The sequence below is a fragment of the Bos javanicus genome, chromosome 23 (assembly GCF_032452875.1).
Source record: "Bos javanicus breed banteng chromosome 23, ARS-OSU_banteng_1.0, whole genome shotgun sequence".
NCBI lineage: Eukaryota > Metazoa > Chordata > Mammalia > Artiodactyla > Bovidae > Bos > Bos javanicus.
Window position 1 is genome coordinate 24,496,203 of NC_083890.1, and position 27,771 is coordinate 24,523,973.

At 42.8% G+C, this 27,771-nt stretch overlaps 1 long non-coding RNA gene across 4 annotated transcripts in view; it reads left to right on the forward strand.

The window, feature by feature from the left end:
• The window catches only part of LOC133236408 (uncharacterized), a 45,050-nt gene extending 22,166 nt beyond the window's left edge, over window positions 1–22,884 (forward strand). For all 4 annotated transcript variants that reach the window (XR_009732876.1, XR_009732877.1, XR_009732878.1 and 1 more), the window contains one exon: window positions 21,181–22,884. This is a non-coding gene — a long non-coding RNA (uncharacterized LOC133236408). The remainder of the gene's footprint in view (window positions 1–21,180) is intronic.
• Window positions 22,885–27,771: the final 4,887 nt, after the last annotated feature.

Below are 27,771 nucleotides of genomic sequence, written 5' to 3' on the forward strand. Positions count from 1 at the left end.
CATGTCCCAGGTCTCAGGAGAGTTATGGAATAGGCTAGCAAGTGAGGGTCTTTAGCTTTGGGTAGGAAGGAATTCAAGAGCGGAGCCATAGAAAAGTGAAAGCATAGATACACAGTCCATAGGCAGAATGAGGTCTGTCTCAGAAAGTGAGAATGGTCCCCAAAATATGAGGTAGTTAGTTTTTATGAGCTGGATAATTTCACAGGCTAAAGAGTGGGAGGATTATTCCAACTATCTTGGGGTAAAGAGGTGGAGATTTCTAGAAATTGAGCCACCACCCAGTTGGGACCTTTTATGGTCAGCCTCAGAACTGTTGTGGCACCTGTGGGCGTGTCAGTTAGCATATGCTGATAATTACAATGAGTGTATACTGAAGCTCAAAGTCTACTAAAAGTCAAATCTTGCTGCCATCTTGGGCCTAAACAGTCTATTTGGTTCTAAGCAGTTTATGTCATATCCTCAATGGCTGTGTTGTGCCCTGCCCCCTTCCCTCCTGTGTCAGACCTGTCTGTGGTCTTATGTTCTTTTAATTTTAAAAAGTTAATTGCTAATACTAAAATATTAGGAGACTTGTTATAAAATCTGGATTTCCAGTTTTGGGGGGAAAAAGATTCATTCTTTCCATCAACCCTGGACCTTTATTTCCTCACATTTTAGCAGAAGACAGTTATTAGATACATTACATTGCTGTCTTTACCACGCCAGATGCACATGTTGCTTCCTGTCCAGTCCCTGTGGGAATTTGAGTGTGGGCCCCTGCCCTAGCTCTCTGCCCCCTGGGAGCACTCCTCCCTAGAAGGCTGACCCTCATCTTCTGTACTTAGCCTACTCTCATACCTCCCAGGGACTCTTTGGAGCCTTGCCCTGCCTCTCCCAAGTCTTGAGAAAATATTTTAGGAAGTCAAGTTGAAGCCATCAATTGATATAAAACCAAAGGAAACTGAAGAGAAAAGGAAATGAATATGGTCATAGATGACAAACAAATTTTACTTCATCAACATAAATAAAAAGGAGTTGATGAAAGACTATTAGAAGACCTATGATAGGATATGGTTATTATTAACATTGGTATCCTGTGCTTCATTCTTTCCCTCTTCTAGTCCCATGACTTAATTGTTTGTTGAAAATAATAACAGTTCTCTTTATTGAATATTTACCATACACAAAAGATGAACTCCCTAGGTCGGTAGGTGCCCAAGAGAATGCACTGGTCATAGCAAACACCCTCTTCCAACAATGTGAGAGATGACTACGCTACGCATAGACATCATAGATGGTCAATACCCAAATCAGATTGATTATATTCTTTACAGCCAAAGATGGAGAAGCTCTCTACAGTCAGCAAAAACTACACTGAGAGCTGACTGTGGCTCAGATCATGATCTCTTTATTACAAAATTCAGACTTAAATTGAAGAAAGTGGGAAAAACCACTAGACCATTCAGGTATGACCTAAATCAAATCCCTTATGATGATATAGTGGAAGTGACAAATAGTTTTAAGGGATTAGATCTGATAGACAGAGTGCCTGAAGAACTGTGGATGGAAGTCTGTAACATTGTACAGAAGGCCATGATCAAAACCATCCCCAAGAAAAAGCAATGCAAAAGGGCAAAATGGTTGTCTGAGGAGCCTTACAAATAGCTATGAAAAGAAGAGAGGTGAAAAGCAAAGGAGAAAAGGAAAGATATACTCAGGTAAATTCAGAGTTCCAAAGAATAGCAAGGATAAGAAAGTGTTCCTAAGTGATCAATGCAAAGAAATAGAGGAAGAGAGGAGAATGGAAAAGACTAGAGATTTCTTCAAGAAAATTAGAGATGCCAAGGTAACATTTCATGCAAAAATGGGCACAATAAAGGACAGGGACGGTATGGACCTAACAGAAGTAAAAGATACTAAGAAGAGGTGGCAAGAATATACAGAAGAACTATGCAAAAAAGATCTTCATGACCCAGATAACCATGATGGTGTGATCACTCACCTAGAGCCAGACAAAGTCAAATGGACTTTAGGAAGCATCACTACGAACCAAGCTAGTGGAAGTGATAGAATTCCAGCTGAGCTATTTCAAATCCTAAAAGACAATGCTGTGAAAGTGCTGCACTCAATATGCCAGCAAATTTGGAAAACTTTGCAGTGGCCACAAGACTGGAAAAGGTCAGTTTTTATTCTAATCCCAAAGAAAGGCAATGCCAAAGAATGTTCAAACTACTGCACAATTTCACTCATCTCACACGCTAGCAAAGTAATGCTCATGCTCAAAACTATCCAAGCTAGGCTTCTCAGTATGTGAACTGAGAACTTCCAGATGTTCAAGCTAGATTTAGAAAAGGCAGAGGAAGCAGATATCAAATTGCCAAGATCCATTGGATCATAGAAAAAGCAAGAGAATTCCAGGAAAACATCTGCTTCATTGACTATGCTAAAGCCTTTGACTGTGTGGATCACAACGAACTGTGGAAAATTCTTCAAGAGATGGGAATACCAGACCATTTTACCTGCCTCTGGAGAAATCTGTATGCAGGTCAAGAAGCAGTCAGAACTGGACATGTAACAACAGACTGGTTCCAAATCAGGAACCTAACCTCACTGCTCCTTGTGTATGGTTCAGTTCAGTTCAGTCACTCAGTCGTGTCCAGCTCTTTGTGACCCCATATACTACAGCACACCAGGCTTCCCTATCCATCACCAACTCCCAGAACTTGCTCAAACTTGTGTCCATCCAGTCAGTGATGCCATCAAGCCATCTCATCCTCTATCGTCCCCTTTTCCTCCTGCCTTCAATCTTTCCTAGCATCAGGGTCTTTTCCAATGAGTCAGTTCTTTGCATCAGGTGGCCAAAGTATTGGAGCTTCAACTTCAGCATCAGTCCTTCCAATGACTATTCAGGACTGATTTCCTTTAGGATTGACTGGTTTGATCTCCTTGCAGTCCAGGGGACTCTCAAGAGTCTTCTCCAACACCATAGTTCAAAAGCATCAATTATTCAGTGCTCAGCTTGCTTTATGGTCCAACTCTCACATCCATACATGACTACTGGAAAAACCATAGCTTTGACTAGACACACCTTTGTTTGCAAAGTAATGTCTCTGCTTTTTAATATGCTTTCTAGGTTGGGCATAGCTTTTCTTCCAAGGAGCAAGAGTCTTTTAATTTCATGGCCGCAGTCACCATCTGCAGTGATTTTGGAGCCCAGGAAAATAAAGTCTCTCACTGTTTCCATTGTTTCCCTATCTATTTGCCATGAATTGATGGGACCGGATGCCATGACCTTAGTTTTCTTAATGTTGAGTTTTAAGCCAACTCTTTCCCTCTCCTCTTTCATTTTCATCAAGAGGCTCTTTAGTTCTTCTTTGCTTTCTTTAGTTCCTCTTTGACACCACCATAAGGGTGGTGTCATCTGCATATTATTGATATTTCTCCCAGCAATCTTGATTGCAGCTTGTGCTTCATCCAGCCTCACATTTCGCATGATGTCCTTGGTATATAAGTTAAAACAGCAGGGTGACAATATACAGCCTTGACATACTCCTTTCCTGATTTGAAACTAGTCTGTTGTTCCCTGTCCAGTTCTGACTATTGCTTCTTGACCTGCATACAGATTTCTCGGGAGGCAGGTAATGGTCTGGTAGACTGCGATGGTAGATGAGCAATATTGCATAAGGTGATGAAATTGTATAGAATTTAATACACACATACAGATGAGTACAAGTAAAACTGGGGAAATCAGAATAAGATCAGCAGGTTGTATCATTTGATTGTAAAATAGTACTGTAGTTTTGTAAACTATAACCACTGGGATAAACTGGATAGTGTACAGAAGAGCTCTCTGTTTTATTTCTTACAATGGCATGTAAATCTATAATTATCTCAATTATTTTAAGTAAACAACCAAAAAATTATATTTTTTCCTGAAAACAAGGAAATTTTAAATTATTTATTAATTTGAAAAAAATTCCAACTTGCTTTGAATCCATAAATGCTCATTATAATAAGCAAAAGACATTGTCTAAATAAAAAACATACAAGTCTTTTACCCTATTAAAAAAATAACCCCACTGAGAGTCATCTGGAATAATGTCTTCTCAGGGAAAACATGCTAGCACCTACTAATGATTTCCTTCCCCTTTTTGATGTTCACGAAATGACCTTCAAGAACTTTGCCCAGGACTGGCTCCTACCATTGGAAGAATCAACTTTCTTCCCCCTTTCCCAAATTGGAACAGTGTGTGCCCATCGACAGTCCTCTGGCACCCGTCCCTGGCTCCATAGTCCCTGGAAGCCTGCCAATGACCTTCTCATATACAAATTCTATTGGTATCCCAGCTGGAGTAGGTCCAGGCTTGGAGACATAGCTCATTTAAAGGCAAGTATGCCTTCTCTAATAGTATCACACACAGTTTGTGCTTTGGTATCTTCCTACTGATATTTGTATGATGTGTATCCAACATCATGAAAGTTAGAGCAGGTAAGGTGTTCTGAGGTGGAAGCCAGGAGGTCCTGAAAGCAAATCCACATCCCATGATTTTCTAGAAATATGATCTTGGGCTAATTGATCCAATTCTCTGAGCTTCAGTTTGCCCATCTGCAAAATAGAACCAATAGGACCAGTAGTAGCTACCATTATTGTTAGGTGGTAAGATAATAGTGAAAAATAAATGAGATGGTATTTGTAAGAGTGCTGAGCACAAATCGATAGTAACAACAAAACAGATGAGATGAATATATCTGCTTCCTCATCAATGTGTGAATACATGTGAATGCATGGGACTTCAGAACTGGAAGGTCCTGGAGAAGTTGTCCAGTCCTCCCTCCCACTTAATGAGACCAGTGTTCATGAAACAGCAGATTTCAGCATTAAACTCCATCACCCATTACCATCACAACTTCTGTACCTGAGCAACATACCTGTACCTGCTATGCTCTGTCAAAACTTGGAAAAGCCCTCTTCTTTGGTCCAGGTACTTTAAACCTCTAGCTCATTAATTCTTACTACAATTCTGTAATGAATGCCCACTTATCTTCATTTTACAGCTGTGAAAAATGAGGCTTAGAGACGTTAAGTAACTTGTCCAAGGTCACACAGTTAGTAAATGGGATTCAGCCCAATTCTGTCTGAATCTGAAGTCCTTGCTCTTTTCTACACTATTTCACTACTTTAAAAAATGTGTTTATTTTTTTCAAGTCTCGTCCCCCTTTTCTGCATAACTTTTGCTATGGACTGAATGATGCCGTCCCAAAATTTGTATGTTGAAGCTTTAACCTCCAGTATGATAGTATTTGAGGATGGGCCTTCAGGAAGTATTTAGGATTAGATGAAGTCATGAGAGTGGGGCCCTCACAGTAGGATTAGTGCCCTTATAAGAAGACTTCCCTGGTGGTCCAGCGGCTAAGATTCCAAACTCCCAATGCAGGGAGCCTGGGTCAGGGAATTAGATCCCGCATACTGCAACTAAAGATTCTGGATGCCACAAAAAAGATCAGAAATGCCACAACCAAGACTCAATTCAGCCAAATAAATAAAATAAATATTTTTAAAAAATCATTATAAGAAAAAGAAAAAGGAAAGACACAAAAGAGCCCTCCCCACCTCCCTCATCCTTGCCCCCATCCCATGCACACAAGGTTCTGTAAGCACTCAGCAAGATGGTGGTCACCTACAAGTCAAAAGTCAAGAAAGGAGGCCTGCCTCAGAATGAAGCCTACCTTTGCTAACACCTTGATCCTGGAGTTCCTCGTCTTTAGAATGTGAGAAATAAATGTCTGTTGATTAAGTCTCAGTCTGTTAAGTCTCAGTCTGTGTATTTTGTTCTGACACTGTCCAAACAAACTCAGACACTTGCTGCATTCTTACCTTCCTTTTCCAAACCTGACCTCATTCAAGGGCTTGCATTTCAGCCTGTCCATCTCTCAGCTCCCAGCCTCCTGCCCTTCCCATTGTCCACTGAAGTTGGGTTGTGACAATAGATTTCTTTGAAAGAAAATAGAAGAACAATGAAAAGTGGCCTAATTTCATTTTTAAATGTGCAGTAATTTTTGTGGTAATTATTTGCAAGAAAGATAATTGGACTACCTACTTAATATTTTGGGGCCTCCCTCATGGTTCAGATGGTAAAGAATCTGCCTGCAATGCGGGAGACCCGGGTTCGATCTCTGGGTTGGGAAGACCCCGTGGAGAAGGAAATGGCAATCCACTCTAGTATTCTTGCCTGGAGAATTTCATGGACAGAAGAAGAGCCTGGGGGGCTACAATCCATGGGGGTCCCAAAAAGTCACACATGACTGAGCGACTACTAACACTTTCACTACTTAACACTTTAATACTCTATTTAGAGTTAGTAATGTTTAATTAACACTCCTCACATTTTACATGAAAAATGATCAATGAAAAGTATGTACCAGTCAGGATTCTCTGCAGTAAGCAACAGAAGTCAATTCTGACTAAGTTAAGCACAAACAGGATTTTTTTTTTCTTTTTAATATTGGGAAGGTCATAGAATTTTCCGGAGTATAAAAACCACATTGCGGAACAGACATCCATGATGATGTTTAGATTCATGTGGATACCTAGTGAAAATGTACTGGTTAAGCCAGGATGCAATTTGGTGACCCAAGCATGATCTTGAAGGATAAAGACACCCTTGGCTATAAAAATGGGAAAGCGTGGCCTTGAGGTTTAAATTAAGTTTACATGATAGATGACAACCACTATTTCTAATTTAACTCAAGTACAAACACATGTACCATCTCATAAATCTTACAAAATTGAATCTACAGGGCACTGTAAATAATGCATATATCCTATCAGTTGTATTGCAAATACAGACTAACAAGCCCAATGTTAAATAGCCACCTAATTTATTTGTGCATATTTAAGGCTCAAAGTTGCCCCCCAAACTCTCACAATCATTTTGAAGCCACTTTTAAAAATTTGAGAGGGGTTAAATTTAATGGATTAAATCCATTAAAATGGGTTATTGGCGGTCATTCAGACTCAGGGCAAGCAGCCAGTCCTGACATTCTGACTGTGAGGGTTGCAATACAAAACAGCTCATTATTTCTTCCTCCCACCAGAACAGAAAGCACCTTTGTCCGCTCTGCAGATGGTTGCTGTAAGTCACCAAGATGCCTTCACTTCTGCTGGCTGCAGGTTAGAGAGATAGGGTGAGAAATAATAATAGATGGTCTTTGGACACCTTTGTCTGGGACACCCTTGGGGTCTAACTTGACATTTTCTCAGGCCATCTTCGAGGACTATCAATACGACCTGAAAGTGTGGTTTCACTGTTATTTGCTGCAGTGAAAGAGGAAATGCCCCACCAACGTTCCCTGTTGCACCATCTTGCTACTTGTAAGATAAGAGAGAAAAACAATGGTAACACAAACTCCCAGCTCTTATTGAGCAGACACTATGTGCCTGGGATTGGGCCAAGCACTTAGATGCTTTCTATCCTTTTATCCTCATGAGAATTCTGTGCAGAGGGCTCTGCTACATCTCTGTTTTACAAATGAGGAACCTGAAGATCTGAAAGGCTGTGCAACTTCTTCAAGGACAAACACATAAATAGAGAAAGAGAGAACCTGGAATTAGAATCCAGTCTGTGATGGAGCCACCATGCCTTGCTTTGCTCCTTTCTTGTGGGACCCCGGCTTTTCCTTCCTTCTTAGCATTTTTTTACTAACAAGGACTGCAGTCTCTCAGTGCCCTCCAATTCTTTTCACACCTCTCTCTCTTACCTGTTAGTCCCATGGCAATGCCCTTGGAGTGTAACTATTAGCATTGCTCGCTGGGAAGTCTCTGTGTTCTTACTGGAACATCACAGAACACAGTTGGCCTTTGAACAACATGAGTTTGAACCCATGTGTGCATCCATGTATACATGGATTTTTTTTCTCATTAGTAAATGCTACAGGCCTACACAATCCGACGTTGATTGAATCCATGAATGTAGAGAATCAGCTATAAATTATATGCAGATTTTTGACTGCAGGAGAGTAAGGTACCCACACTGTTCAAGGATCAACTGGAATGAAATTATTAAAACCAAATGACCACTATCTTAGGGGCCTCTATTTATCTCCCACCCTTTCAGATCATGGTATCTTGGCCTCTTTTCTGAGTTTTCAGCCTCAAATTTCTTTGATTAATATTTAAAAGTACAAGATATTTTAGAACACTAGAACTCTAAAATATATAACTCAAAACAAGAGAAGAAAGTCATCAAGTATATTTTGATGGCTGTGGTTATTACACTGTCTTGTAGTGTGTGTGTGCTCAGTCACTCAGTCATGTCCAGCTCTTTGCGACCCATGGACTGTAGACTGCCAGGCTCCTCTATCCGTGGAATTTTTCAGCAAGAGTACTGGAGTGGATTGCCATTTCCTACTCCAGGGGATCTTTCCCACCCAGAAATCGAACCTGTGTCTCTTGGCAGGTGGATTCTTTACCACTGTGCCACGTGGGAAGCCCTATTGTAGTAGTTACTCTTTTTGGCCACATTGCTCAGCTTGTGGGATCTTAGCTCCCTGACCAGGGATTGAACCCAAGACTGCTGCAGTGAAAGTGCTGAGTCCTAACCACTGGACTGCCAGGGAATTACCTGTAGTTATAATCTTTTAAGTGGTGGTCTCCATTGTTAAGTTATGATCTTCCTTGAGGGCTGGAACTGTTTTATTCCTTTTTATATTTCTAGCACTTAGCTTAGTGCTTCAATAATGTTTGTTGAAAAATTAAAGAAAAATTAATAATTTAATCCTAAATAGACTAAAATAACTATCATTTGCAAAATGTCTGTTAATGTCAACTGGCATTAATGTCAATTTGTCAAACAGCCCTATTTGTCTTAAATTTTTGAGACCATGAAATATAAAATAATGTTTTTAGGTGACAGCTCCTTCCCATCTTGGCCTGGTTCTCTGTTTTGCCAACAAAATTTCCACTTCAGATGCCCACCAACCCCTCTATCACCAAACACCATCTGCTTAAATTGATATTACTGTGTTGGCCAGTCCCAGTGCCCTGAACAATGTAGACAATTGAGGATTCTACCTTCAGGTGGAGGGCAGAATAAGGTGGATACTTCTGGGTGTTACTTTTTTTTTTTTTTTGCCTGCCCTGTGGGGCATGTAGGATCTTAGTTCCCTGACCAAGGACTGAACCCACGCCCCCTGCATTGGGAGCATGGAATCTTAACCACTGAACCACCAGGCAAGTCCCCTGAATATTGCATGATACAGCATTTTGTAGAGCAAAACAAGGGACTGAAATACTTCTGAATATTTCCTATTTTTGTTTTCTGTCATTTCCAACCTTCTTTGCAAAAAAAGCTGGGGGTGGGGGAGAATCAAAATAGGGCCTGGCCTACTTTGGGGTCTCTCCATTTTATTGGTGGTCTAAAACATTCTCAACATAACACAAGTCGTAATTGACTCAGAACTCAAAGCAGCATCCACTGACTCCAAGTCCAGTGCACTTTGCAATAGATTAGGACTTTGCTTCTACTTGAATTTTACTCATCAGGAACCCATTCACTAATTTGGTGACAGAGGTGAGAGTGTGCCTTCCAATTTATAAAAATGTCAATAATCCCAGGAACATTAATACACAAGAGGAAATTCAAATAACAATAAGTTTAATCTCAGTTATGATTTTCCAAAAAGATACCAAGAACAAAGTAATATGATAATGAGGCACTGTTTTACATTTATGATACTACCAACAAAGTCTATACTGATCAATTTGAATGATGGGAGGATTATGCTGAAATCCTCCTTGATGCAGCAAGCTAGATTGCTATCATTTTGGAGAAAGCAGTTTGCTAACAGATACCACAGGCCCCCAAGATATGGTTCACACCCTCCCACTGGATCACTTGAGTACATAGGATTTAAATCAACTGAAGAAGATAACCATCTGAAGGAAGATACTGATTTTATGGAAGATGTACTATATAATATAAATAAATCTAAGTGCCTAGCAATACAAGATGGTTTTAAAAAATTATGCTACAGAGACTTCCCTGGAAGTCCAGTGGTTAAGACTCCACACTTTCAACAGTGCATTCAGTCCAAGGTCCCAGCAAACAGATCCAGGGTCACCCCTTGCTCCAGCTTCCAACCACCCTCCAACCTTTTTCCCGGTAGCAACTTTCAGAATCAGCCACTCAGCTGTCTGTGATCACCGGGTCCAGCCAACACCATTTTTTTTTAAGCTAAACTGCTTATTACCAATCAACCATGGGCTCCCAGATTTGTCAGAATTATTTCACTGAGATGCAGGCCACCATCTCTATGCATCTGCTGGCCTCCTATACCTACCCATCTCTGGGCTTCTCTTTCAACCTCAACGATGTGGCTCTGGAGGGTAGGGGCCACTTTTTCCTCGAATTGGCCAAGGAGGAGCACGATCGCCTCTTGAAAATGCAAAACCAGCACGGCAGCAGGGCCCTCTTCCTGAACATGCAGAAACCATCTCAAGATGAGTGGAGTAAAACCCAGGATGCTATGGAAGCCGCCCTTCTCCTGGAGAGAAACCTGTACCAGGCCCTTTTGGATCTACGTGGCCTGGGTTCTGCCTGAAAAGACCCCCACTTCCATGACTTCCTGGAGAACCACTTCCTAGATGAGGAGGTGAAATTCATCAAGAAGATGGGTGACCACCCGACCAACCCTGAAAGCTGGCTAGTCCCCAGGCTGAGCTGGGCAAATATCTCTTCAAAAGGCTCACCCTCAAGCACAACTCGGAGCCTCTGGAGGCCAGTGGGCTTTGAGGAGCCCCACTAATGTCAGGGCTTCTGCCTGAAGCCCCTCTCTGCAGCCACTAGGCAAATTTTTAACACCCTGGAGCCTTCTCCCAAGCCTTGGACCAAATGGAAACAATAAAGCTTTTAATAGCAAAAAAAAAAAAATTCTGCACTTCCCCTGCAGAGGGTACAAGTTTGATCCCTGGACAGGGCAGTAAGATCCCACATGCTGTGTGACGTGGCCAAAAAAAAAAAAAATTATGCTACAGCAAATGAAGGGAATGTTATACTGACATTAAAATTGTAATTAGGAATAATCTGTAATAGTATGTGAAAAGAGTGCTTTATGACATAATGTTTAGTTAAAAAATAAGAAACACAAAAGTACATATACTCAAAGATAACAAACAATAACAAATATATATATATATATATATATATATATATGAAAGAGAGAGAGGGAAATTTGAATGTAAGAGGTTTTTTTACCTCTTGATCTCTTGGGATCAGCACCTGAGGGGGAGTTGGACTGAGGCAGAGTGGAATTCCAGGAGGAACTTTCCTGGAAGTTGCAGTGGCTTTGGGGGAGGCAGCTCTTTTCAGGTTGGTGGGCATCTTTCCTCAAGGGAAACGTCTAAGAGAAAGGTTAATGGGAAAAACTAGAGTCTCCACTGCTGCAGCTGGTCTTGAGACCCACTCAGAAGTCATTTGTCTCCATCTTCTATCAATACTGTCCACGTTGGTGTCCCCGCCCCCTTAGCGAGCACTTTTGCTGGTCTAGGTGGCTTTCCTAAGCAGGATGACCAGGACTCTTAGGCCTTAGGAGTTTGAGCTCCTGGTCACTTTGCCCTTCTCAGGCTAAGGCTGCTGCAAGGGAGTACCAAGTAGATTATCTGCGGTCAAATACAATCTCCCATCCCCGCCCCCGCCAATGTATTGGGTTGGCCAAAAAGTTCATTTGGGTTTTTCCGCAGTTACGGAAAACAGGCCTACCTCAGGATGATTCTTTACCTGTTTGAGCAGGTGACTTCTTTCCAAGTTTGCTCATTTCTTGGTATGAGGAAGCTGAAGGGACTGGGCATTCGACAAAACTTGAATAGGATTCCTGCTGTGCGCCCTGGTGGAACATCCTCTTCCTGGGAGCCAAGATCTGTAAGCCCTCAGAGCCCAGAGTTTCAGGAACAGGAGAAAAGAATTCTCCCAGTGACTCTGGGTGTGTGGGAAGGCAGGGCCTTGGTTCTTAGACACATGTATTCTGTCAGGGACACCACACCATAGAATGGTGGTGGATTTAGGGAATATACTCCAAGGTACCTACGCCTCCCAGCCAGCCTCTCAGTTCTATGACAACTATTACATTGTTCTGTGTGGTGCAGTTCAGAATAGGGCTACGACCCCAGGGTCAGGTACCCACTACCACACTTTGTTTGCTACAAAGTATGTCCCTTACTCAAATGTGATCTTTTGCAGGATCTCCTTTTAGTAGATCAAACACTTTGTAAGCCCTTGAAAAATGGCGCTGAGGCCTGTAAAAAATTATTGTGTGTATGCTTAGTCACTCAGTCATGTCCGACTCTTTGTGACCCCATGTACTGCAGCACACCAGGCTCCTCTGTCCATGGGGATTCTCCAAGCAAGAATACTGGAGTGGGTTGCCATGACTTCTCCAGGGGATCTTCCTAACCCAGAGATCGAACCCAGATCTCCTGTATTGCAGGCAGATTCTTTACCAACTGAGCCACCAGGGAAGCCCCCCAAATTATTAAAGAACCTCAGTGGAGTTGGGAGACCAGAAGGGGGAGCTCTCATGCCCTGCTACAATAGCAGAGCCCAACAGGAAGAAGGGAGAAGGCAATGGCATCCCACTCCAGTACTCTTGCCTGGAAAATCCCATGGATGGAGGAGCCCAGTAGGCTGCATTCCATGGAGTTGCTAAGAGTCAGACACAACTGAGCGACTTCACTTTCACTTTTCACTTTCATGCATTGGAGAAGGAAATGGCAACCCACTCCAGTGTTCTTGCCTGGAGAATCCCAGGGACGGGGGAGCCTGGTGGGCTGCCGTCTATGGGGTCGCACAGAGTCGGACACAACTGAAGTGACTTAGCAGTAGCAGCAACAGGAAGAACACAGAGGCCTTTTCCCCAGTAAGGACTCAGCCAATGAAAAGCCTCAGACTCTTCTTTAAAGAAAAAAAATTACAGTCCTCCTGACTTCCTTTCCCCCTCTATAGAAGGGGTCTACTTCCCTTGCTGTTTTGGGACTTGCATGTGGCTTGCCAAACAGACCCCAAACTGCAATTCTCTGCTGATCTGAATCAACACATCTTTGCTAGAGAAATACCTAGCAGTCTATTTGTTTCAGGGCAGCAGATCCTATAAATAGGAAAGACAAACTCAGAGCTGGAATGTATGCATTAAAAATTTTTTTTTCTATTTACACTGAAGTATAGTTGATTTATAATGTATTAATTTCTACTGTACAGCAAAGTGATTCAGTTATACATATATATATATATTCTTTTTTATATTATTTTCAATTATGGTTTATCACAGGATATTGAATACAGTTCCCTGTGCTACACAGTAGGATGTTGTTGTTTATCCATTCTATATATAATAGCTTATACCTGCTAACCCCAACCTCCAAATCCATCCCATGGACTATTTATTGATTCCAACCAAGATGAATTGTTGCCCCTTCCAGAGTAGGAGTTTAGTGAAGCTAATCTGGGTCTTCTTCAAGAGGTGGTGCTGTACCAGGGACATAGTGCTGGTCTTTGGTAGCAGCTGCAGCTAGAGCAGGCTTGCTGAGTGGGAGCTGGGTTTGTTGAGCCCATACCTGCCTTCCATCCCTCCAACTGTGGCTTCTTTGTTGTGCCAACAGCTGAGGCACAACAAAGAGGCTGGCTGATATCAACTGACTGAGTCATTTTGTCTCCTTAATGTGAGATATCTTCTGTGGTTTAGTTAAGAGTTCTGGGAGTGAAAACTGACTCAGATACAGAAACTGCATGAGGGAGGGATCATGAGTTTGTACTGGGGAAGCTGCCCTTAGCCTCTTGATCATTCATCCTTGATTATTTTGGTTGGATAGATTGAACAGAATACTTTTGTTGTTACCCATTTATCTTGCCCATAAGAATGATCTGTTCTATTAACCGTCTCCACAGCTTTCTGTGTGGGCAAAGGTCCATATAGTCAAAGCTATGGTTTTTCCAGTAGCCATGTGTGGATATGAGAGTTGGACCATAAAGAAGGCTGAATGCCGAAGAATTGATGCTTCTGAACTGTGATGATGGAGAAGACTCTTGAGAGTTCGTTGGACAGCAAGAAGATCAAACAAGTCAATCCTAAAGGAAATCAACCCTGAGTATCCATTGGAAGGACTGATGCTGAAGCTGAAGCTCCATACTTTGGCCACCTGATGGCCTCACTGGAAAAGACCCTGATGCTGGAAAGTCTGAAGGCAGGAGGAGAAGGGGATAACAGAGGATGAGATGGTTGGATAACATCACTGACTCAATGGACATGAGTTTGGGCAAACTCTGGGAGAAGGTGAAAGACCAAGAAGCCTGGTGTGCTGCAGTCCATGGAGGTAGCCAAGAGTCAGACGTGACTGAGGGCCTGAACAGCAACAGCTTTCTGTAGGTCAGGCCCTTCTTGCTGCCTCTCCAGCTTTGCCTCACTGCAACAGCTGAATGTACTTTATTTCTCATGGTTAAGGCACTCTCATGACCTCTTATATTTCAGGCTATTATCATTCCCATCAAGGAGCTCAGTTCTATAATGACATCTCTCACCATGAGCTTTGGACCATAAAGGAGAGTCCCCAGTGCGTTTCTCAGTGAATTTTATATCCTTCTTACCATATCCTGCCTTGCTACTTTGGTAAATGTCCTCTTGGCCCTCACATGGTAAACCTGGTTCAATTTCCCGCCTCATCTAATAAATCCACTCAAGTATACCCACTTCTGGAGAAGGAAATGGCACTCCAGTACTCTTGCCTGGAAAATCCCATGGATGGAGGAGCCTGGTAGGCTGCAGTCCATGGGGTCACTAAGAGTCGGACACGACTGAGCGACTTCACTTTCACTTTTCACTTTCATGCATTGGAGAAAGAAAAGGCAACCCACTCAAGTGTTCTTGCCTGGAGAATCCCAGGGATGGGGGAGCCTGGTGGGCCGCCATCTATGGGGTCGCACAGAGTCGAACACTACTGAAGTGACTTAGCAGCAGCATACCCCCTTCTATGAGACATTTGGTTCCTTTTTCCACTGCCTAAAAAAGAAGTCCAGCATTTATTGCTCATTGATTGTGGGCATCACTTTTCTAAGTGCCAAGGAAACATCTGAGTGGTATGTTCTGGGGGGTTCTAACAGTCCTATCGGCTGGGGACTTCCCTGATGGCCCAGTGGTTAGGACTCTGTACTTTCACTGCCGAGGGCCAGGTTCAATCCCTAGTTGGGGAACTAAGTTCCCACCGACTGTGCAGGGCATCCAAGGGTAAAAAAGAAAGAAAGAATGTTCCCATATTAAATAACAACTTTATATTCTGCTTCCCATTGACCTCCCGTTGATCTGCTGGTACAAATCAGCCAGGATCCACAGCTCCTTCAAGGAACAGACTCTTTTCTCCTTAGCAGACCCAACTGTATCCCTGATGGTACTTGTTTTGACTTACTGGGTTATGTTATTGGCTATAATGGGTTATGATGGGTCTAGTGTCAGTAAGGCAAAAGTGGCAGAACCTGTTGGGGACACATGTTGTCCTGCAAGGCAGAGACCTCCAGAATGAGGACTTTCATTACACTGCAAAGATCCACATCCCTTGTTTCCAGGCCTCAGGCTGTCCCAGTTGTAGCGTGAATTTAGGTGTAGCAGACTTGCCAAGGGGAATTCAACTTTTTCTGGAGCCTATTACTTTTATGCTTAAATCTTGAACCTGAGTTTCAGCTTCATCTACCCTCCAGCTATGGGATATGCACCCGTTCCACTGTACTCTGCCAAGGAGGCCCTCTGACTTTTCTGTTTAGCCTTTAATTACTCATTCATTACCCTCAGCCTTTGCTTGTCTTTCTCCTGAACTTCCATTGCCCCCAGGAACAGCCGTTTGATACCATTACCCTTATAATTATTAACTTGCTCCTGCTTCTCAAATACTGGTTCCATCACCTCAGCCAAAGCATGCCCTTCCAAAGGCATGCCCTCCCAGAAAACATCACCACTCCTAATACTGCTGCATGCCTGGCTTTATCCACGCTCCGCCAGCCACCCACCATGGGCTCCTTATTTCTAGCCAGCTGGTGGGTGACCCAGCTTTAGCATCTGCTTTCTTGCACCCACTCTTATCACCACAAGCCAAGTTTCCCTGGGAGAAAGACTCTGCAGTGGAGATCAGCATGCTGGAGGCTTATTGGAGGATGCCCTTGGAGCAACATCTGTAGGGGTGTGAAGAGGCAGGATTGAACAGAGAAGAAAGTCTGACTGTGAGGCTGTCACTGTAGAGGCCTGTGCAGATTCCGTGTGGGTCCTGACAGAGCTGTCCTCAAATCCAAGACATTGGCCAGGCTTTGGATATGGGCTGTCCCTCGGAAGATGACATCTATTTGGATGAAGCTGCTTACTTCAGCAGAGGGTGATCGGAGGGAGGGGGACTTCAGTGGGATCTGCCAGTCACCCACCCTCCCTCTCCAAGCAGCTGGAGGAGGAGGCATAACACCACAATGTCCACCGCCACATTTTTGAAGTTGCTATAATTGTCTTTTAGTTTTTAAAGAAAAAATCAAGTCATTAAAAAAAAATACTCAAGAGAAAAATGATGACATCCTTTTGTCCAGAGACTCCATGGTTTGTCCTGAGGAAGTTTCCCCCACCTGAAGAATGGTCCAGACCTCCCACAAAATAAATAGAAACTCAGGAGTGGCTTGGTCAGTGAAACTTCGATAGGGGGTTAGTTAGCCTGGCATGACTCACCTGTCCCCAACCTACCCAACCCAGACCCAAAATGGGTGTGTTGGGTGTGGATGCCAGTCTGCTCCATAGCCAGACAAGCAGGCAAACCCGTGTGACCCGAACAAAAACATGGAGGCCTGAGAAGTTCTGCTTGCAGAAGCAGAAGTGGCACCCACACTAAAAAAGAAACACAAATCTGATGCCCTAGACTTTGAAAACTGATTTATGTCTTTCCTGAAGTCTGGTGAAAACATGCAAGGACGTGTTACCACACTTCCTTAAAAAATTATAGTTCCTAAAAGTCCTATTTCAACAGCTCTCTCCACCAAAAAAAAATATTAATTCATAATCAACCTAAGAAAGGGAAACATTTATTTGAGCCAATTTGAGGATTACAACTAGGAGACAGTCTCTCAGAGAATTCTGAGAACCATTCCAAAGAGGTAAGGGGAGGCCAGTCTAGGTGTGATTTTGGAGAAGGGGGTGTGTGCAATCAAGCATATACCTTGGTAGAGTTACTGCCGTTTTCAAGGAATGATAGTGACAGTCGCTCAGTCACGTCTGACTTTTTTCGACCCCATGGACTGTAGCCCGACAGGATCCTCTGTCCATGGGATTTCCCAGGCAACTGGCGTGGGTTGCCATTCCCTTCTCCAGGGGATCTTCCTCACCCAGAGATCAAACCTGGGTCTCCTGCATCGCAGGCATATTCTTTTCTGTCTGAGCCAACAGGGAAGCCCATTTGAGGAATAAGTATCTTAATTAATGGTTTTAGTGCTTCTCTAAGTTAGGGAAGAGCAGGAAACTGGATTCATAAAATTTTTTCCCTGAAAATATCTAACAACCTGAGAGCCGGTTCTCAGTTTTCCTGTAGCACAAAATACCTCATCCTGAATCCCTTTTGGGGTGTACCTCTTAATTTCAGTGTTTGGGAGGCATTTCATGACCATTTTGTCTACTCATTAGGGATGCTCACTTCCAGGTGGTCAGGTGAGGATTTGGTTGATGGACCACTCAATGTGCTATTACTGACTAGGCCCTGCTAACAGTAGCCAAAACCTCTGGATCACCTGCCTTACATTCCATTATGGTTCTAGGAAGTGGTTCCCTCATGTCATCTCTTCCCATTCCTAGAATTACACTATGACAATCATTGATCTCATAGAACTATATATTTGGTCAGTCTTTCAATTTATGCTTTTGAACTGTGGTGTTGGAGAAGACTCTTGAGAGTCCCTTGGACTGCAAGGAGATCCAACCAGTCCATTCTGAAGGAGGTCAGTCCTGGGATTTCTTTGGAAGGAATGATGCTAAAGCTGAAACTCCAGTACTTAGGGCACCTCACGCGAAGAGTTGACTCATTGGAAAAGACTCTGATGCTGGGAGGGATTGGGGACAGGAGGAGAAGGGGACGACAGAGGATGAGATGGCTGGATGGCATCACTGACTCGATGGACGTGAGTCTGAGTGAACTCCGGGAGTTGGTGATGGACAGGGAGGCCTGGCATGCTGCGATTCATGGGGTCACAAAGAGTCGGACATGACTGAGCGACTGATCTGATCTGATCTGATCTGAATCATTGGGTCTTCCCTGTAGCTCAAATGATAAAGAATCTACCTGCAACGCAAGAGATCCGGGTTCGATTCCTGGGTCAGAAGGATCCTCTGGAGAAGGGAATGGCAGTCCATTCCAGTATTCTTGCCTGAAGAGTCCCATGGACAGAGGAGCCTGGCAGGCTACAGTCCATGGAATTGCAAAGAGTTGGACATGACTGAGTGACTAACACCACACCAATCATCATTAATTTTATTGGAGGCTCAGTCACACATCTGTTAATGCAGGAAACAATAATCTTGTACAATAGGCAGAATAATAGTAATATAACTAGTAGCTATGTTATTAATAAAGTCATAAGTAAATATTTAAGTGACGAGTTTCCAGTAGGTGTGGCCCAGTATCTCCCAGGGTTGTCTAACCAGTCTGTTTTGCATCCATCACCATCTTTAAGGGAAATGGTATGTTGTTATAAGTTCACTAAAGATCTCTGCAGGTATGAGGCCAGCAGTGAATCATGGTGATCCCTTAAGGACAGACAAAAGAATGTTATCTTGTGAGGAGTTATGGCTGGTGTTAGAAGAACAATTGATATTTATGTTTGAGCAGGTATTACTGCCACTGGGTAGTCTGGCTAATGCAGATGCACAATGGACAGTAGGCAGGAGGGAGGAGGCCAAAGGGCAGAGAAAAAGTTTCTGTTCAAAATTTTCTTGTCTTGCCTTAAAATGTGAATTTTTATTTCATCAGCTCATCCTAGGTTTCGTTCATCCAAGGCATTGTTAACAGATCTCTCTTTTCTACTGCAGGCAAACTCCAGAGACCTTTCCTCTACCTGTGGACTTAGTGCTTTCTTTCACAAGTATATATGCAAATCAGTTCTATGTATGCAAATCAATTAAGCCTTTCTCTGTACTTTTCCCTTCTCCCATTCTCATTACTCTCAACAGCATGCAAAAGGCAAGCAAACTCATTAACCAGGGAGGGGAGCTGTAAATTGAGACCCTGTAACCCTTGAATCAGCAAATGTGTTGTGTTTTTTAACTCTGTATTTGACATGACGCACTTCACCATAAGAGAATAACCCCAAAATAATTAAAATATATGAATCGACAACTTCTTTAGAGCTGTCGTTTCATTATTCTTAGGACTTCCTATCCCTTTCTTAGTTTCACTGTCCATCAAAGTGTTTCCACCATGTTTTGTCTGGTATAGACTTGGCTGTTCCACTCATCCTTTCAAAGAATGCTTGTCAACCTGCCTGATTAGAACACACGAATATGAAGTGCATACTGTGCATATACACACAAACACAGTTTTTCATATAATTTCACTGAGTTCATGGACACCTGAATAAGCCCCAATTGTGCTAGTGCTCAGTCACTTCAGTGGTGTCCAACTCTTGCGATCCCATGGACTGTAGCCTGCCAGACTCCTCTGTCCATGGGATTTCCCAGGCGAGAATACTGAAGTGGGTTGCCATTCCCTTCTCCAAGGGATCTTCCCAACCCAGGGATTGAACCTGGGTCTTCTGCATTACAGGTGGATTCTTCAGCAACTGAGCTACCAGGGAAGCTTAAGTCCCAATTAATAACCACTTAATTACTTTCTTTGTCAAGTTCTCAATTCATGAAATTGCAACTGCCAAATTTTAGCTAACTACACCTAGATGCCCTCGACAAGGTACAAACTCTATTTTCTTTTGTGGATTGGCAAATGAAACATCTTTGTAAATTTCATAAAGTATATATAAATTATGTACCAGAGAAGCCAACATTTTAATTCATTCCTTCCTTCCTCTGTTTCTTATTCATTCATTTAACAAACATTTGTTTGCTGAGTACTTACTATTTTGGAGTAAAACATTTATATAAAATTAATCTCCAACTTCAAGAATCAAAGCAGATAATGGGAAAAGTGATATATAAACAGATAATGTTGATGAAAAAACTCATCAATAGTCAACCTAAAAAAGAAATGAAAATTTTTATTAGAGCCAATTTGAGGATTACAAGCAGGAGACAAGTCTCTTAGCTCTGAGAATGGATCCAAAGAGGTAAAGGTGGAGGCCAGTTACATAATTTTGGAAAAGAGAGTACGTGCAATCAGGCATACACCTTGGTAGAGTTACTGCTATTTTTGAGGAATAGTATCTTAATGGTTTTAGTGCTCCTCTAAGTCTGGGAAGATGCAAGAAACTGGATTCACAAAATTTTTTCGTGAAAATATCTAACAACCTGAGGGTTGGTTCTGTCTGTTTTCCTGCAGCACAAAATGCCTCTTCTTGATCTTTACCCTTTGAATGAATTCCTTTTGGGGTGTATTATATAGGTCAGTGACTGCAGTGGCTAATGACTTGATCCTTGTAGAAATGATAGTGGGCAACATATTTTGTTTTTACAGTCCCTTCCCTTTTGGCCTTAATTTCAACCAATGTTTGGGAGGCATTTTGTGACCATTTTGTCCCATGGCACTAGGGGTGCTCACTGCCAGGTCAGGCAAGGACTTCTTTGATAGGCCACTTAATGTGGCATTTACTGGACTGGGACCTGTGAACAGTAGCCAGAAGTCTCTAGATGCCCTGCCTTACATTCTGTTATGGTCCAGGAAATGGTTCCCTCTTGTTTCTTCCCAAATCTAGAGTTAGTTACACTATTATAGTCATTGATCTTATAGACTGTATATTTGGCCAATCATGTCAAGTCACCTAATCATCATTCATTTTACTGGGGGCTCAGTCACACATTTGGTCATGCAAGAAACAATTTTGTACAATAGGCAGAATACAAGTAAGATAGCTGGTACCATTAACAAGGTTATAAACAAGTATTTAACAAAGTATTTAAAGTGAAGAGCTTCCATTAACTGTGGGCCAGATTCTCCCCAGGTTGCTGACCAGTCTGTTTTATCTCTGTCGTTATCTTTAACAGAAATGATATGTTGTTGTCATAAGTAAACTTTACTAAAGATGTCGGAGCAGATACACGCTGAGTGATGGATCATGGTGACCCCTTAAGAATGAACAAAGGAATGTTATCTTCTGAGGAATTATGTGGGCTGGTGTTCAAAGAAGAGCAACTGATGTTTATGTCTGAAGAGGTATTTCTGTCATTGGGAACTCTGATTAATGCAGAATGTAGATGCATGATGTATAGGAGAGGGGAGGGAAGAGACTAAAGAACAGAGAAAATTTTATGTTTAAAGTTTTTCTTGTCTTGCCTGAAAATGTGAATTATTGCCTCATGTATGTACATACAAACACCGTTTTTCACATTTCGGTGAGTTCAGGACTGCCGAATAAACCCAGTTAATAACCTCTTAATTACTTCTTAGCCGAACTCTCCGTTCCTAAAATTCTGAAGTCCGCAAATTATAACTAAACTAAAATACCTTAGATGCCTACCACAAGATACAAGATCTGTTGTTTTTGGATATTTCAAATGAAGTCCTTACAAGTTACCTAAAGCATATATGAACTGTGCACCAGAGAAATCAACTTTTTTATTCCTTCCTTCCTTCCTCTGTTAGTCACTCATTCGTTTAACAAACATTTGTTTGCTAAGCACTTTCTATTTTGGAATAATACCTTTATGTAAAATCAAAGTCCAGTTTCAAGAATCAAAGCAGTTAATGGGTAGAATCAATATTTAAAAGAGACAATTACAACTGGGTGCTGTGACAAGGATCATGGAGGAGCAGGAGAGGAAGGGGTGTGGGGAGGGGTCAGTGGGGAGGGCACCAAATACAGTCTGGGAATTGGGTACGGCTGAGAGTGAAGAAGGCTGAGCGCCAAAGAATTGATGCTTTTGAACTGTGGTGTTGGAGAAGACTCTTGAGAGTCCCTTGGACTGCAAGGAGATCCAACCAGTCCATTTTGAAGGAGATCAGCCCTGGGATTTCTTTGGAAGGACTGATGCTAAAGCTGAAACTCCAGTACTTTGGCCACCTCATGCAAAGAGTTGACTCATTGGAAAAGACTCTGATGCTGGGAGGGATTGGGGACAGGAGGAGAAGGGGACGACAGAGGATGAGATGGCTGGATGGCATCACTGACTCGATGGACGTGAGTCTGAGTGAACTCCGGGAGTTGGTGATGGACAGGGAGGCCTGGCGTGCTGCGATTCATGGGGTCGCAAAGAGTCAGACACGACTGACCGACTGATCTGATCTGAGAGTGGTTTCCGGAAGAGCTTTTTGGACAAGGAGGCACATGAACTGTATCTTGGGAATTTCTTAGAGTTAAGACATTTATTTCTTCCAGGAGGGACAGCATTTGCAAAGACCCAGAGGCAGGAGGAAGCACTGTGCTCCAGAGAGCTTGTTTGAGTCCGAGTGGAGCGTGGCTACAGAGACTGTCTCAAGAAGTGAAGCGAGGTTCACAGAGGGCCTGCAGTGCTGGTCTCAGGAATTTACTCCTTAAGCCCAGTGAGATGTGGCGCCTCTGAAAGCTATTTACCAGGGCATGATGTCATCAGCTTTGCATGTGGCTTAGCGGAGTCTTGCGGTACTCGTGTCCGTGCGTGGAGATCACTTCTCTATCAAATGCTTTTAAACCCTGAAAATAGTGATGATGAGTTGAAATCATAAATGTCTTGCTTTTAATACATTAAAATAGATACTTGATTGTACCTTTACACTTAGCATTCTGAGCTGCTTGCTTTTAAATGTTCTTTTGAATGGAGTTATCATCAGAGCCTTGGGCATAGCATGCACTTCTCACACCCCAGCTTATCAGTGTTTCAGTTTAGCACCCAATGTAACCTCTAATACCAATTAAGATTCAAAATTGTGATTGTTTATCATTTTATAGTTTTCCCACTTTTTAGTTTTTTCAGTGATTATATGTTTAAAATGGAGAGAAAACGTTAATGAAGAAAACATGCCTAGAGCATCAATATCCTTAAATGGATATTTTATTTACTTACATAATTTATAATATGCTTTAATGAATATAATGCCCCTTCCCAGATTAGCCAAGGAAATGGTAACCCATGCCAGTATTCTTGCCTGGAAAATCCCATGGATGGAGGAGCGTAGTAGGCTACACTCCATGGGGTCACAAAGAGTCAGACAGGATTGAGCTACTTCACTTCACTTCACTTCTTATTTGCTTTTACTTTCCAGCAAATTTGCATCAGAATTGAGGTTAACTCAAGGAAATAGGTAATGCCTGTGAATGTATATTACAACAGGAAAAAAAAATTTAAATCCAAGCCCTGCTTGGGTGGTAAGAAAAAGACAAATTTTGGTAACAGATAGATTTGGGTTCAAGTCCCAGTTCTGTTAGTTACCAGAGATATACTATCAGACAAGATACTTAACCTCTCTAAATCTTTGTTCCCTTTATATAAATTAGAACTAATAATAATTTCCTTGCAAGATTGTTGTGATAATTGGAAGAACATGTATCAGAGCATTGTATAGGTGTTTTAAAAGCAGTGGTTAAACAAAAACACAAACAAAAAACTAAAAAGATGTAAGTAAAAATATAAAGTAAACAATAAATTAATAATTATAAAACAACAAACAAAGCAGAGCAAAAAAGAGAAAACAAATAAGCGAACAAACAAGAAAGTGGTGGTTAATAGTAAAAAGATCACTGTGAAGGTGATTTGAATGTGGACTCCGGGTTGGTTACCAAGACTAGGTAGAGAAGACTTACTCACTAATAGGAACAGTTGGCTCAGGAGGCCTAAACTAAGGCAGTTGCAAAGAGGAAAGCGAATACCTTTTAAAAATATTCAAACCTCGATGATTACATTAGAGTAAGCTAACTTACCGTCACATAACCTGCCCTCCCAATCCCTATCATATAATAAAGTTTTTATTTCTCACCTGTGTTAGGTTGGATCTTCTGAGAACAGATGCCAGGATAAAATTAGACATGCAGAAGATTTATTGGGGAGAATTCCTGTGAAGGATAAATGATCAAACTAGTCAATCCTAAAGGAAATCAACCCTGAATATTCATTGGAAAGGCTGATGCTGAAGCTGAAGCTCCAATCCTTTGGCCACCTGTTACAAAGAGCCAATTCATTGGAAAAGACCCTGATGCTGGGAAAGATGGAGAGCAGGAAGAGAAGGGGACGACAGAGGATGAGATGGTTGGATGGCATCACCAACTCAGTGGGCATGAGATTGAAATTCTGGGAGATAGTGAAGGACAGGGAAGCCTGGTGTGCTATAGTCCATGGGGCCACAAAGAGTTGGATACGACTGAGTGACTGAAAAACAACAATAGAGGAGGCAAGGAGAGCTTTCAGACTGCAGCACAGCTCTGACACCCACAAAGGAGAGGGAAGGAGGATGGGTAGGAAGCATTCTGAACTTCAGTGCAGTCCCAAGAAAGGTTCAGCCAGGCCGGTGGAGGATCCATGAGTCAAAGTCACCTGCTGGAGGAATCCCAGGTCATGCAGGAGTGGGTCTGAGTTTGTACCCTCCAGCCTCAGCCTTTGGCAGAGAGGAGCCTGTGGGAAGCACAGCCTTGGCTCAAACAGTGTGCTAGATCCAGTGGGGCAGGGCTGGGCTGTAGTACATCTTGTTCCCCACAGCAAGAGATCTGAACTGCATGCTTTCATGACTCCATGTCCCCCTCATCAGTTCAATTGATCCCCCTACACAGATCAATTCTGGGAGTTGCAGAGTTCCACCAAGTCATTCAGGGACCCAGTCTGTTTAAATGTATGACTCTGCCCTCCTCCAGGTTTCTAAAGGTCTCTCCATTCAGTTGGCAGATACGGTGTGAAAGGTGTCCATGGGTTTCACCTGGACTTTGTTCACACCACCTGTGTTCAGACCACATTGACCAGGATGCAGTCACATGGCTCCACCTAACTGAAGAAAGACTAGAAAACACAGACCAACTGCCTACCCCCAAGAACCATTTCACAGACCAACTACCTACCCCCCAAAACTGTTTGCTCAAGGCAGATGAGAGACAGAGGGAAGGCCCCAGTTTCTGGCTTGGATTACTGGATAGGTGGTGGTGCCACTTGTTGATGTGAAAAACACTGAAGGAGGCTGCTGACTTCAGAGGAAGCAGAGCTGTCTGGTAGCCAGCTAGACATTCAGGCCTGGAGTTCAGGGTTAAAGATAACCCAGATGGTGGTTGACGCCATGAACTGACAAGTCTCAGCGCCAGAAAAGAAAAGGATGAGAACAGAAGTCTGAAGAACCCCGAAATGTAAGGGACTATGTGACTCAATGTCTATTTGGATCTCCTTTTAGCGTGCCTTCCTGTACAGCAAAGTTGGAAAGATAAAGACGTCATTCCCCAGACTCCTGGCAGCTAGGGTTTCCAAGGATGTGATTTAGGTTTCTGCCAATTAGACACCCTCACATGAGACACCAGCTTCCGAGCGGAATGAGTGGGGCACAGGCAGGGTGGAGGCATCCCTTTGGCTGGTGCTGAGGGTACAGCCCTAGGTCTCAGGTGGGCGGCCGTCCGAGCAGTCTCCTGGTTCCGCAGGCACTTCCTTATGGCGGTGGGAGCAGCGGTTCCTGTGGCAACTCGGCATAGATGCCTAAGGGCATCTATGTTCCAGGTAATTCAGCTTCGGGTCTTTAGTCACGCATGGATTCTATAAGCTGATGAATACCTTGTAATGATCCCTTTCCACTTAAACTAGCCAGGGTGGGTTCTGCCCTTTGCAACTATTAACAAACCGTCACAGAGATGGTCACAGAAACCTGAGCCTTTGAAAGAGACTTAGAACAAAAGTCCAGAGATAGAGCACTAAAACCAGGATAGACTGCTGCCCCCGAATCAAGGGAGGGGGGAGTTTTGATAAGTGGTCAGCAGTTAGATGCTGCACAGAGGTCAAGACAGCTACAAATGTAAAGTAGAAATAACACAGCCAGGTGGTCACAGGTGATCTTGAGAGGAGCAGTTTCTGTGGAACATAGCAGGGGAGGCAGCCAGCTTCCGAGATTTTGGAAATTCTTCCATTTTATTTGGACTCAACTTATGAAGTAAGAGGGAGGTGTTATAGTCAAGTATTACTACAGTGGGTCCCCTACGTATGAACCTTCAAACTGTGAACTTTCAAAGATGTGAAGGTGCTTTTCTTCGAGGTCATGTGTGAGTGAAATTGCCACTTGCCCTCCCTCTCCTATTGCTGATCATCCTTCAGCTCTACCATCTCCCACCTCCTCTCCCTCCTCCAATCAGTAACTCTTCTTTCCCGCTCACTCAATGCCAACCCGTGTGTGCCAGCTGTTGTACTGGACTACTGTACTTTTCAAGGTACTGTAAGATTTGAAGTGTTTTCTTTATTTTTTTTTTGTTATTTTTTTATGTATTGTGTGAAAAGTAGTTAAACCTATTACAGTACAGTACTGTGGCTGATTGTCTTAGTTGGTTACCTAGACTAACTGGTGGACTTGTGAACGAATCGGACTTAGGAAAGCGCTCTTGGAAGGGAACTTGTCCGTAGGTGGGGGTCTTTCTTGTGCACAATCTGATAGGTCTTCTGGTGTCACTTATTTGAAAGGGTTCTAGCTCCAGCTCTACTGGGTTCTGTAAAACAGGTCTCAGAAGTTCCATTTTTGAAAGAGGAAAATATGCCTTAAAGGTGAAAGTGAAAGTCGCTCAGCTGTGTCCAACTCTTTGTGACCCCATGGACTATACAGTCCATGGAATGCTCCAAGACAGAATACTGGAATGGGTAGCTGTTCCCTTCTTCAGGGGATCTTTTCAACCCAAGGATCGAACCCAGGTCTCCCACATTGCAGGTGGATTCTTTACCAGCTGAGCTACCAGGGAAGCCCCTGTACTAATATCTAGCCTGCCTGCTTCATAGGCAGAAAGGCATAGGAGATAAAAACACAGTACTCAGACTTGACCAGACCCAGACCTGAATCTTGGTTTTGCCAGTAGTTGGCTCCATGGCCTTTGGCAAGTTGCTTACACCTGGCTTTCTCCTCTGTAAAACAGGGATAATATTGTCAACCTCTGAGGGTGGACATGATGATTAATCAAAGTATGTAAGGCATTTGGCACAGGGTCAGGCAAGCAAGAAGTAGAGAGTAAATGAGAGTTCATTTCATAAGTTGTCAGAAATACCTTTTGGGAAATAATGACCATGACTGCCTTCCTCACAGGGCTGCTGCCAAATGAGATAATGTACAGGAAGGTGAAGTATAAGGTCTATTATTAGAATGAACCTAGACCATGAGAAAGGTCACCTCTTCAAACAGAAATTGATGAGGTCCTGGACAACTGTTATAGACTGCTATGGAGTCGGTGGGGAGGGGAGGGCTGGGAGATGGAGGAGCTGAGATGGACTTCAATCATTGTACAGTTTTTCCGAGGAATGGCCCCTGTTGTGATAATAGACCTTCCACCATAATGGGGCAGTTGATAAACGTATATCTGTTAGTACAGATAGGAATCCTGCCTTGTAGAGCTGGGTAAGGAAAGGTAAAGGGAGCAGATATATTTGCTTGAAATTAGGTAAAAGATTCATTCATCAAGAACTTCATTCTGACTGGTTTCAATGCCAGACGTCCCTCCCTTCCCT